General features: G+C 42.0%; 1 long non-coding RNA gene across 1 annotated transcript in view; it reads right to left on the bottom strand.

Annotated features, from left to right (window-relative positions):
• The window catches only part of LOC112550472, a 61,872-nt gene that overhangs the window by 1,082 nt on the left and 51,683 nt on the right, over positions 1-9,107 (bottom strand). The window lies entirely within an intron of this gene.

Genomic DNA, 9,107 nt, shown 5'->3' with positions numbered 1-9,107 from the left:
TCTTTCCCTCTCTTTTAAAAATAGACCTTGACCAGCTACCCTTTTCCTGGGTATGGAATGTGGACAATTGAAGGTAGGTTTGATGTAAAGTTTCCCAAATTTGTATTTTGGTGGTATCACTACAAGAAAGCTAATAGACAGGAAAGGAGACCGAGTTAATGACAATTCTCCAAACAGCTGTTGTACGATTCAGCTTCACTACTTCAGTTAATTAATCAGCACCTTGCTGGCAACTCTAGGGGAGATACTCGTTAGATACTGGTAGCAAACAGATAATGCTTTCATATCGAATATGTTCAACACCATCTAATACAGAGATAATTTCCACAAAAGAGGGCAGGGAATACGGTGACTCTAAAAGCACTTGAGAAGGGACTTTTGATATTTTCATACACGTAGAAGTGCTGGGTGCCTTACATTCATTTCTTACTCTGTTATTTGTACCTGCTCTACCTGCTGTTTTAGCTATCCCTAGATGTACACCTTTAAAAAAAAAAATTAATGCATGCGTGTATGCATGTATACATGTATATCAGTACCTACAATCATGTATTGCTATCAATGTACACAATACATAATGAACTAAACTACTGTATATTTTATTTCAGGAAACAGAACTGGCAAATTTAAATATTTAATGCACATATATCTTTAATACAATAAAAATGTAATTAAGATTTTAAAAGTCTGAAGAATGCTGAGCCTGCACATTACTTTAAGTTGGCTATTGCCTCAAAGCTTTCCCTCCATCTTCTGCTCTAAAAAGAGATACTTTGCATCCTACCTACCAAGTCAATAACAGCATTCATATTTTATGAGCTATAATGCACAGAAAGCTTAATCCAATGAAATTACATCTCTATTTTTGCAGTATACCGTATATTTTAGTAGAGCTCTAAAACTGCTACTACAAATGTTGATTTCAAGCTGAAGGTGAAACTGACTTAAAAAACCCCACCCGATTATGGTGTAATTATCACAAAAGTTTCCTTCCTTCAAGCTGATTTACTGTTAGGGTACAATTTAACATACTGTAGTTCTTATCCTTTACTGTTCCTTTCTTCACTTCTCTGATTTAACCCTGTTGTTGTGGTGCAGATAGTAAATTGCAATGAAAATGACAGAGCTTAAGAGGTTGAAATATATTTGCTGTCAAATGGTCCATACACGTTCACTTCAATTTTTCAGTTGACTTTATTGACTTATTAAGAAGGATAATAGGCCACATATCACTTTATATACATAATTGTTTCATAAATCTTTAATATTACTGACATGTAGTTTTTGTCTTGTAGGATGTAGTGAAATGATTTCATTTTTGATGCATAACCATTGTGGAGTTTAGAAATTTATTGTTTTATGGTTTGTTAGGTCACATTGTTTGTTTTTGAAGCCTTCCAAAGTTTGCGTAATGTGGCAAAATTGTAGTTAGGACTCATTGAAACAATTCCAAGGGTCAGGTTGTTGCATTCTGGAACAAGGGCTTGAGGTTGTATTAACCGATTTATGCAGACAATTTATCCAGTCTACTGGTATGTACTGATGTAGACAATTATAGCTTCAGCTCTTTAATGAAACTTACATTATGGTAGAGAGAATATCATAGAGTCTATTATACTCATGGGAACTATAAAGAGAAATGTCCCTTTTTAAATTAGCTTTACGGTACTGAAGCTTTATGTATTTACATGCAAGTACACTATTAACCCAAACTACTTGTTTTGAACTATTACTATTGTCAACTATCAGGAAGCAATACTGGCTATAAGAAAAACTTTCCTTATATCTACCTTTGCACATTGTTGGCTTTTCATGTTAATGGAGATCCTTCTAAAACTTTCCTTTTGCTGCAATTGTTCACACTGCAGTGAGAGCATGATGCTTTCTTAATCCTGCCTAATCTGCAGCAAAAACCTCAGATAAAAAGGATTTTTGTTTAATCCAGCTTCTCAGGTAGGTTATACTTTTAGATGTGAGCTATAAATATCTCTCTTTACTTTGTTCTTCTGAGAAGCAAACTGTTGAAAAGGAGGCATGAATTCATTCTTCAGTGTCCCCTTTAAAAAAAGAAATGGTATTTTTAATTTAGAAAACAGAGAAATGAAAAGGCAATGTTTTTGGTTTGTATCCTTCATTCAGTAAAATTGCTTGTGAGTGTTCAATTCAGAGAACCTTCTTATTAACCCCTAGGCACCAGTGGGTATAGAGCTCCCACTGCTAAGTGCTGCTTTGTATTGCAGCTGTGCTAAGCATCAGGAAATTTCAATGTCTGTTTTCAAATAGTTAAGATAGAGTGCATCTGTATCCAAGGCACTTCTGTTTGACCATTTTTTCTCCACCATTGCTCACTTTATAAATCTTATTGTTGAAAGCTCCTTAACAATTCAGTCACAACCATGCATAAGCATTCTTTTAAAAAAAATACAAAACCCACACACACACTGAAAATAGGGGGATAGATCTCCATATTCTGGATGAATTCCTAGGAGGACCACATTCACCTTAATATATTGATCTCTCTATGTACCTTGCCTGGTTCTGACTGCCTTACAGCAGAATCATTCTTTCTGATATAGGCCCCTAGAAGCCTGAGTGAATTTAATAGGAAGACTCCAATTAAGTTCAATAAAACTAGATCAGAACCTTAATTTACCAATAGTCCCATCCTTTGATGCACTTTGTTTTGTGAGGACGTAGGGTTTTGAGAGGAGGAATAGTTAAAAATTGTGTGCAAGATGAAATATAATGATTAGATACAGGGGATATAAAATTAATGGACTGTCTCAAGGCTTTCAATCATTCTTCTTCTCTATTTCTCATATATTTTTTCTAAATGATAGTATTACCTATGAAGTATCCCAGACTGAAATCCTTCAGTTTGCCCAAATAACAGGCAGTGAGTGAAGGAAGTGTATGTTTCCCTAACCCATCACACCAGTATGTCACTAATGGTGTCATTTCTGTATGTACATGTGGTTTAGCTCACGAACTGTTTCAAGATTTGTTTTCCTCATTCAGAATGGCAAGAATTTCCATTTATGCAATTGTGAGGATGACTTTTGTAGTGGAGATAATTTTCTACTGGGAACTAATTGTTTATATAATAGCAACTTATTTCACATAGATAAACAGTCACATAATAAGGAGTACTGGTCTGTTTTCTCCATTCTAAACCATTTTTACTCCTTAGCTTGCTTCTGGTACAAATATGTTATTTTTAAAAAATAAGGATGCAAATAAACTCCCAAAGGGACATTTCTGAAAGCCTCATATATTTTCCATGAGCTCCAAATAGGGGAAGGTTAAAAGATAGATTTTAAAGGACCTCGAAATAACATGTGTAAATAGTGTGTGTGTGTGTGTGTGTGTGTGTATAAATATATATATATATATACACACATTTAAGTGGTATTTTTATAGCTTTTAGGCATGTAAGTCACTAAACGTCATCTAAGTCTTTCTAAGACATCTAGATTCATTTTGCAATCAGCTTCAACAGGAAGGCTGAAGAATGCCCTTGGTCCTTTCTACCCATAGCCTGGTTTATAGGGCATTTTTTTCTGGAAATGGGCAATGTAGGTTCAAACCTCCTCTCACAGCAGAAGACTTAAAACCCAGGTCTCCCTTTTCACAGGAAGTACCCTAATCACTATTGGAAGAGATGCAGGACTTTTCCTTCACTGAGCTGTTTTAAACAGCTGGTCTTCATGGATTTTCTCCACCTAGGAAATCCAGGGTTTATGTGGAAGTACATATTTCCCAGATAAAATTGGATTGCAACAGATACTGGAGTGATATGCCTAGGTGGCTATTCAAGCTAGCTTCTGAGCATATTTAGTAGTCCAGGTCTAGATGACTAGAGATCTTTTTAGGGCCACAGTAGGGCTGCACAATGAATCTAGATGTCTTAGAAAGACTTAGATGACATTTAGTGACTTACATGCCTAAAAGCTGTAAAAATACCACTTAAATGTTTTAGAGACAAAATTAGATCTGTGCCATAATGTATATCAGGGCTGTCTATCTGATAGCCTGCAGGCCACATGCAGGAGCTAGGAGAAATGGAGCTGTGTGTGGGGGATCGCACCCATTGGGTACAGCAATGGTGGGGATGCACCCTGTGCAGCAGTAGAGGGAGTGCCTGCAAGGGCACACATTGCAATAGGGGGTGGAGGGTAGAATCATGCTGGCACATCTGCACTTTGCAGTGAGTTGGGGATGATGGGGGGATTTTGTGTTCACATGCCTGCACAGTACCCTGGGGGTGGGATACCCTATGCAGTGGTGGATGTGGTGGGTACTCATGTAGGTACACTGTGCACCAAGGTCTGGGGGAGTATGTGTGTGGCCTGGTGGGCCTGACCTCATGTGGCCGATGCAGCGTTTGGCCCCTGGGGCTTAGAGGTTGGACAACCATGATGTGTATATTATCAGAGAGAAAAAATGTCATTTGGATAAGCAGTAATTCAGAGTTAATGATTAACAATGAGTGTGGCAGCTGGTAATGAGGGGCTAATGGGGCTAAACTTCATCAATTACATTCCTTCTTTTCATAGCTTTATAATTCATAAAGGCCAGAGGGACCAATGTGAACATCTAGTCTGACCTTTTGCATGACACAGGCCACAGAACTTCCCAGGATTAATTCTTGTTTTAACAATAGCAAATCTTATAGAAAATATGCAATCTTATTTTAAAATTGCCAGCGACAGAGAATTCAACACAACACTTAATACATTGTTCCAGTGGCCAGTTATACTCACTTAAATTCTTGCCTTATTTCTTGTCTGAATTTTCTCAGCTTCATCTTTGAGTCATTGGATTGTTATACCTTTGCCTGTTTGACTGTAGAGTCCTGTTTGACTGAAGAATCCATTAGCAGTTTTGTTTCCATGTTAGGCACTTGTAGGCTGTGAGGTGGTGGGGGGGGGGGGGGGGGGTTGGTTTTTTTTAATCTGCTAAATAGCCTTTCATTTTAACAAATATCTGCTTAATGACTTCTTTTCCAATGCAGTCTTGGTTGGGAATGGAGAGAGGAAAAGAAAGCAAGCAGTCTCTGGGACAGATGCCATCTAGATTTTAGAGTGCAGTCTAGGGAAGGTGGAACAGATAATATCTAGATCTTCCAGTATTGCTGTACCAGCATGGATGTAGTCTGGAATGGAATTGGCTTGGAAAATTACCTTCTTCACTAAGAGTGGCACGATCCTCCTGGATCATGGTATATACATGAGGGACACCCACACCTTCAATGCATATGCTTGGGCAGGAATTTTTGGCGGAGTGGAGGCTGCCCAGACCATCCATCCTCCCTTTAGGCCACTGAGACAGAATCCAAAGACCAAACTGAGTCCACATGTTTGGTGCTTCCATAGCTGTAGTTATATAAGTGTCTGGGAATCAAACCCAGGTCTCCTGTGTAATAAACAAGGAATCTACCACTGAGCCACAGGGGATTCCTCTTCATGAGAAAGAATGAAGCAAAAAGCAGAGCAGGTTCCCAGGTTACCTTCTCCATCCCCTGTGAGGATAAACATGATTTGCCATCTCTGGTGTTCCCAGAGAGATTCTTCTTACCACATTCTGTTTACTTGCTCCCACTCATACGCACTGAACTGAGGCTGCAAAAATACATTGATTTTGTGCTGCCATGAACATTTTCATGGGAGCACAAAAGCTGAGCAAATAGACATCATACCTCTTTGTTGCATCATGATAGATTAAATTTTGTGGCAGCAACAAGCCTAATAATAATTTGTGCTGCCTTTTGGGGGATGATGTCTGTTCACTTAGGTTGAGAGAATGCAGGCCAGCCCAGGGCTCCTTGCACTCTCCAGCCACCCCGGATAGGGCCTCTCCTAGCTTCAGGGGATAAATCCCAGAGGAAAGGGGCCCCAGTTGCCTCACCCAACTTGGGGTACCCATTTGCAACTGGGGGAAGCCCTTGCTTGGAGAAGTGCCCCTCCTATAGAGTCCTGTAAGGCTGGGTTGTTTCAGGTCCTATCTGAATTTGTTGCAGAGGATTCTGCCAGCGTGCATCTCTAAACACAAAGTGGGGAACTCCCAAATGGATTTCCCTCTCTGTGCGTGTAGACTGGGGGAACCTGGAGAATCACTTTTCAGGGGATTCAAGAGGGATCATATTTTTCTTGCAGCCAGTCCCTGGGTTGGGATGCCATGTGCAAGTGGAGGGGTGTGAGATGGAGACCCCTATGTGAGGTCCCTCTTCCATGCTTACTGACACATGCCGGGAGAATGATTTCCCCAGCAGGTGTCTGCAGGCACAGAGAGGGAAACTCCCATAGGGGTTCCCCCCACTCCACTTTCACATGGTGCCCTGAACTGGAGTGAGGCAGTAAGCAAAGCACCCTGGGTCCTGGCATGCTGCTGCACCCCAGGTCAGGATGCAGTGTGCAGGTGTGGAGCAGGCGGATCCCTATGGGAATTCCCCATGCCCCATTCTTGAATCCCCTGCAGAGAAATGCCTCTGGCCTGCCTGGTCTGCAAGTACGGAGGTGAGAACAGTTTGGGCAGCTCCCTGCCATATGCTGGCAGACAGACAGAGCTAGAATCCCCTGAAGAGGGATTTCCCCACATGGGGAACACATCTGCAACTGGGGATTTGCTCTGCTTGCAAGCAGGTGCCCCAAGTTGGGTGCATTGCCTGGGGCTCTTTCCCAGAAGAAGCCCTAGGAGGGGCAGGGGACTGATCCCTGAAGGACTGTAACCCTGGCAATGTCTGTAGACATCACTGAAGCAGATGTCACAGGGCAACTGAACACAGCCCAAAGAGAGTGTCTGTTTCTAGCCTGAGAATACCACCCCAAGGGGGTCCCTGGTAGAGATGGGGGGGGAGGGGGGGGATCAAGAATGACTGTTTGAGTAACTCCCCTAGAGTAGCTTCACTGTTTCATTTCCAGATTGGTGCATACGAACAGGAGTGAATGGGAAGGATGCTTTCAAGAACATCCTTTCCTGAGAATACCAGGGATGTGGTATAAACATACCCGGAGAGTATTGCTAGTATAGAGCTCCACTCTCTCTGGAGCTGCTCAAAGAGTCTTCGTGGGAGAGAGCAAACAGAAAAGCTTGCATTTACCACACTTAGAGCTTGAAAAGTAAAGGAAGCAAGTAGTTCGGTAGGATGTCAGGGTTCTTCTGTCACCCCTTGTCTGCCATGTAAATCCTCTGTTTCAGAATAGCCGTTTGGCTGGCAAGGGTAGTCTGCTTCGCAGCTGGGAGTCCATCCAGCCATCAGCTCTCAGTAAATAATGGAATATGTTACTATCTTGTAAGCACCAATACATTGTTCAGTGCTATAAAATACACAATTGCTGTCTTGGGCCTTGTTTACACTTAAAAGATTTGCTTGTGTAACTATACCAGAATAGCTATCCTGGCAAACTACTCCTAACACAGATGCAGTTATATCATCCAAATGGGATGTTAGCTGATACTACTTATCCCACTTTGAATCAAATAAGCTATGCTTGGAAAAGCACTTCCGAGCTGGTGTAACTGTATCTATACTAGGGTTTTTGCCAGTATAACTTTTAAGTGAAAAAATAGCACCCCTATAGACCCACATTAGCAAAAGTAGAGGTCACTGGAGAATATAGAAAAGATGGAGGAAAAAAGACGAGTTGTAATCAGAGACCTTAGGGAGGGAGTTGCTATAGATAATGTTTTAGTCTAACAACTTTCTTCACAGTTGTAGTGCTCAAATGACATGAGTTGATATAAGAGATCTGAATAAAGAAGAATAAGTTGTGGCCTGATACAGAGAAGGGAAGCTCAGAGAAGAGGCTAGTGTAAAGTAGAACATTTACAAATAGGTTGTACAAAGCTGGGATAAGCATACAGACATAAGAAGCTAAGGTGAGAATGCTGCTTCTCCAGCTCTAGAAAGCAAAATCTCTCACAATATTATCTTTCTGAACTTTCACATGCCTTATTTTAACCATAATGTAATTTCCTCCACATTTTGTGACAGTCTTTAAACTAAATAGAATCATTTTAATAAAATTGAAATAAAAATGTTTGTCCTTTCATCACAGTTCTAATCATGGGGCCTCACCTTTGGAAACCAGAAAATTCGGGGTTGATAGACCCCTTGTAACTGGGGATTCCACAATTAAAACTCCTCTCCCAAGGAAAAGTCCCCCCTCAAATTTCCCAAACCTGAAAATACACAAAACAGAAATCCAACAACAGGTCAGTGGCTTTATAATTTCCTGTGAGGATTTACTGTCCATCCACCATTTTAGGTTTGCTTTCTGCATTGGGTTTGAGCAGGGGTTGTTAACCTGGGTATTCGTATCCCCAGGGGTACTTGGGAAGGCCTTAGGGGGTACATGTAGGCTGGTGTGGATGGAGTGCCACCACCCCATGCCACCACTTCCCAGGAGCAGGGCTGGGGAGGAGGGGTGGTGAGGGCAGCGGCGCCCCTCTGCAGGCCACACAGGCACCACCTGGCCAGCTGGACATGGGGGGCAGGGGGAAACTCGCACATAGTGGCTGCTGCCGCCACCCACCATCCCACATACCACCCCTTCCCCCCCCCACCACATCCAACCACTAAGGGTACACTTATTAAAAAAGGTTCAAACCCCTGGGCTTGGGTATTAGAGAGAATGAAAACAGTTTCTAGTAAGTAGATAGCTAAAGGCCTCCCAAGTAGTGAGAAGAAGCCTTTCAGTGGATTAGTGCATTCATGGTTATCTATTAGACCTGTGCAAAGTGGCTAGTATTCACTTTGGTTTCAGCCAACTCGTGGGACAGTGATTCAATTCAGCCAAATCTGATTCAGAGTTTCGGCTTCTGTCGAATTAGCTGAATCTCCGAATCACACAGGCCCCATCCCCTGCCTGCTCTCAATGGCTGCCCTGTCCATGCCAGCTCTTTGAAATAAAAAAGCCCCCACTCACCAGCTGCTGCCAGGTGGGGGAGTGATCCCCACTGCCCCCCTACTGCCCCATACTGCAGGAGGGGCTCTCCCCCTCCTCGATTAGTCAAGGATGCACTGCAGAGTAGGAGTTTTGAAGAGATGGGAGCCCAGGAAGGGTGGCTGTGCCTTAAGGAAATGATCCTTCGGGCACAGAGGGAGA

Source organism: Alligator sinensis, unplaced genomic scaffold (genome assembly GCF_000455745.1).
Source record: "Alligator sinensis unplaced genomic scaffold, ASM45574v1 scaffold745_1, whole genome shotgun sequence".
NCBI classification, from domain to species: domain Eukaryota; kingdom Metazoa; phylum Chordata; order Crocodylia; family Alligatoridae; genus Alligator; species Alligator sinensis.
This window is presented reverse-complemented; position numbering and strand designations above follow the sequence as displayed.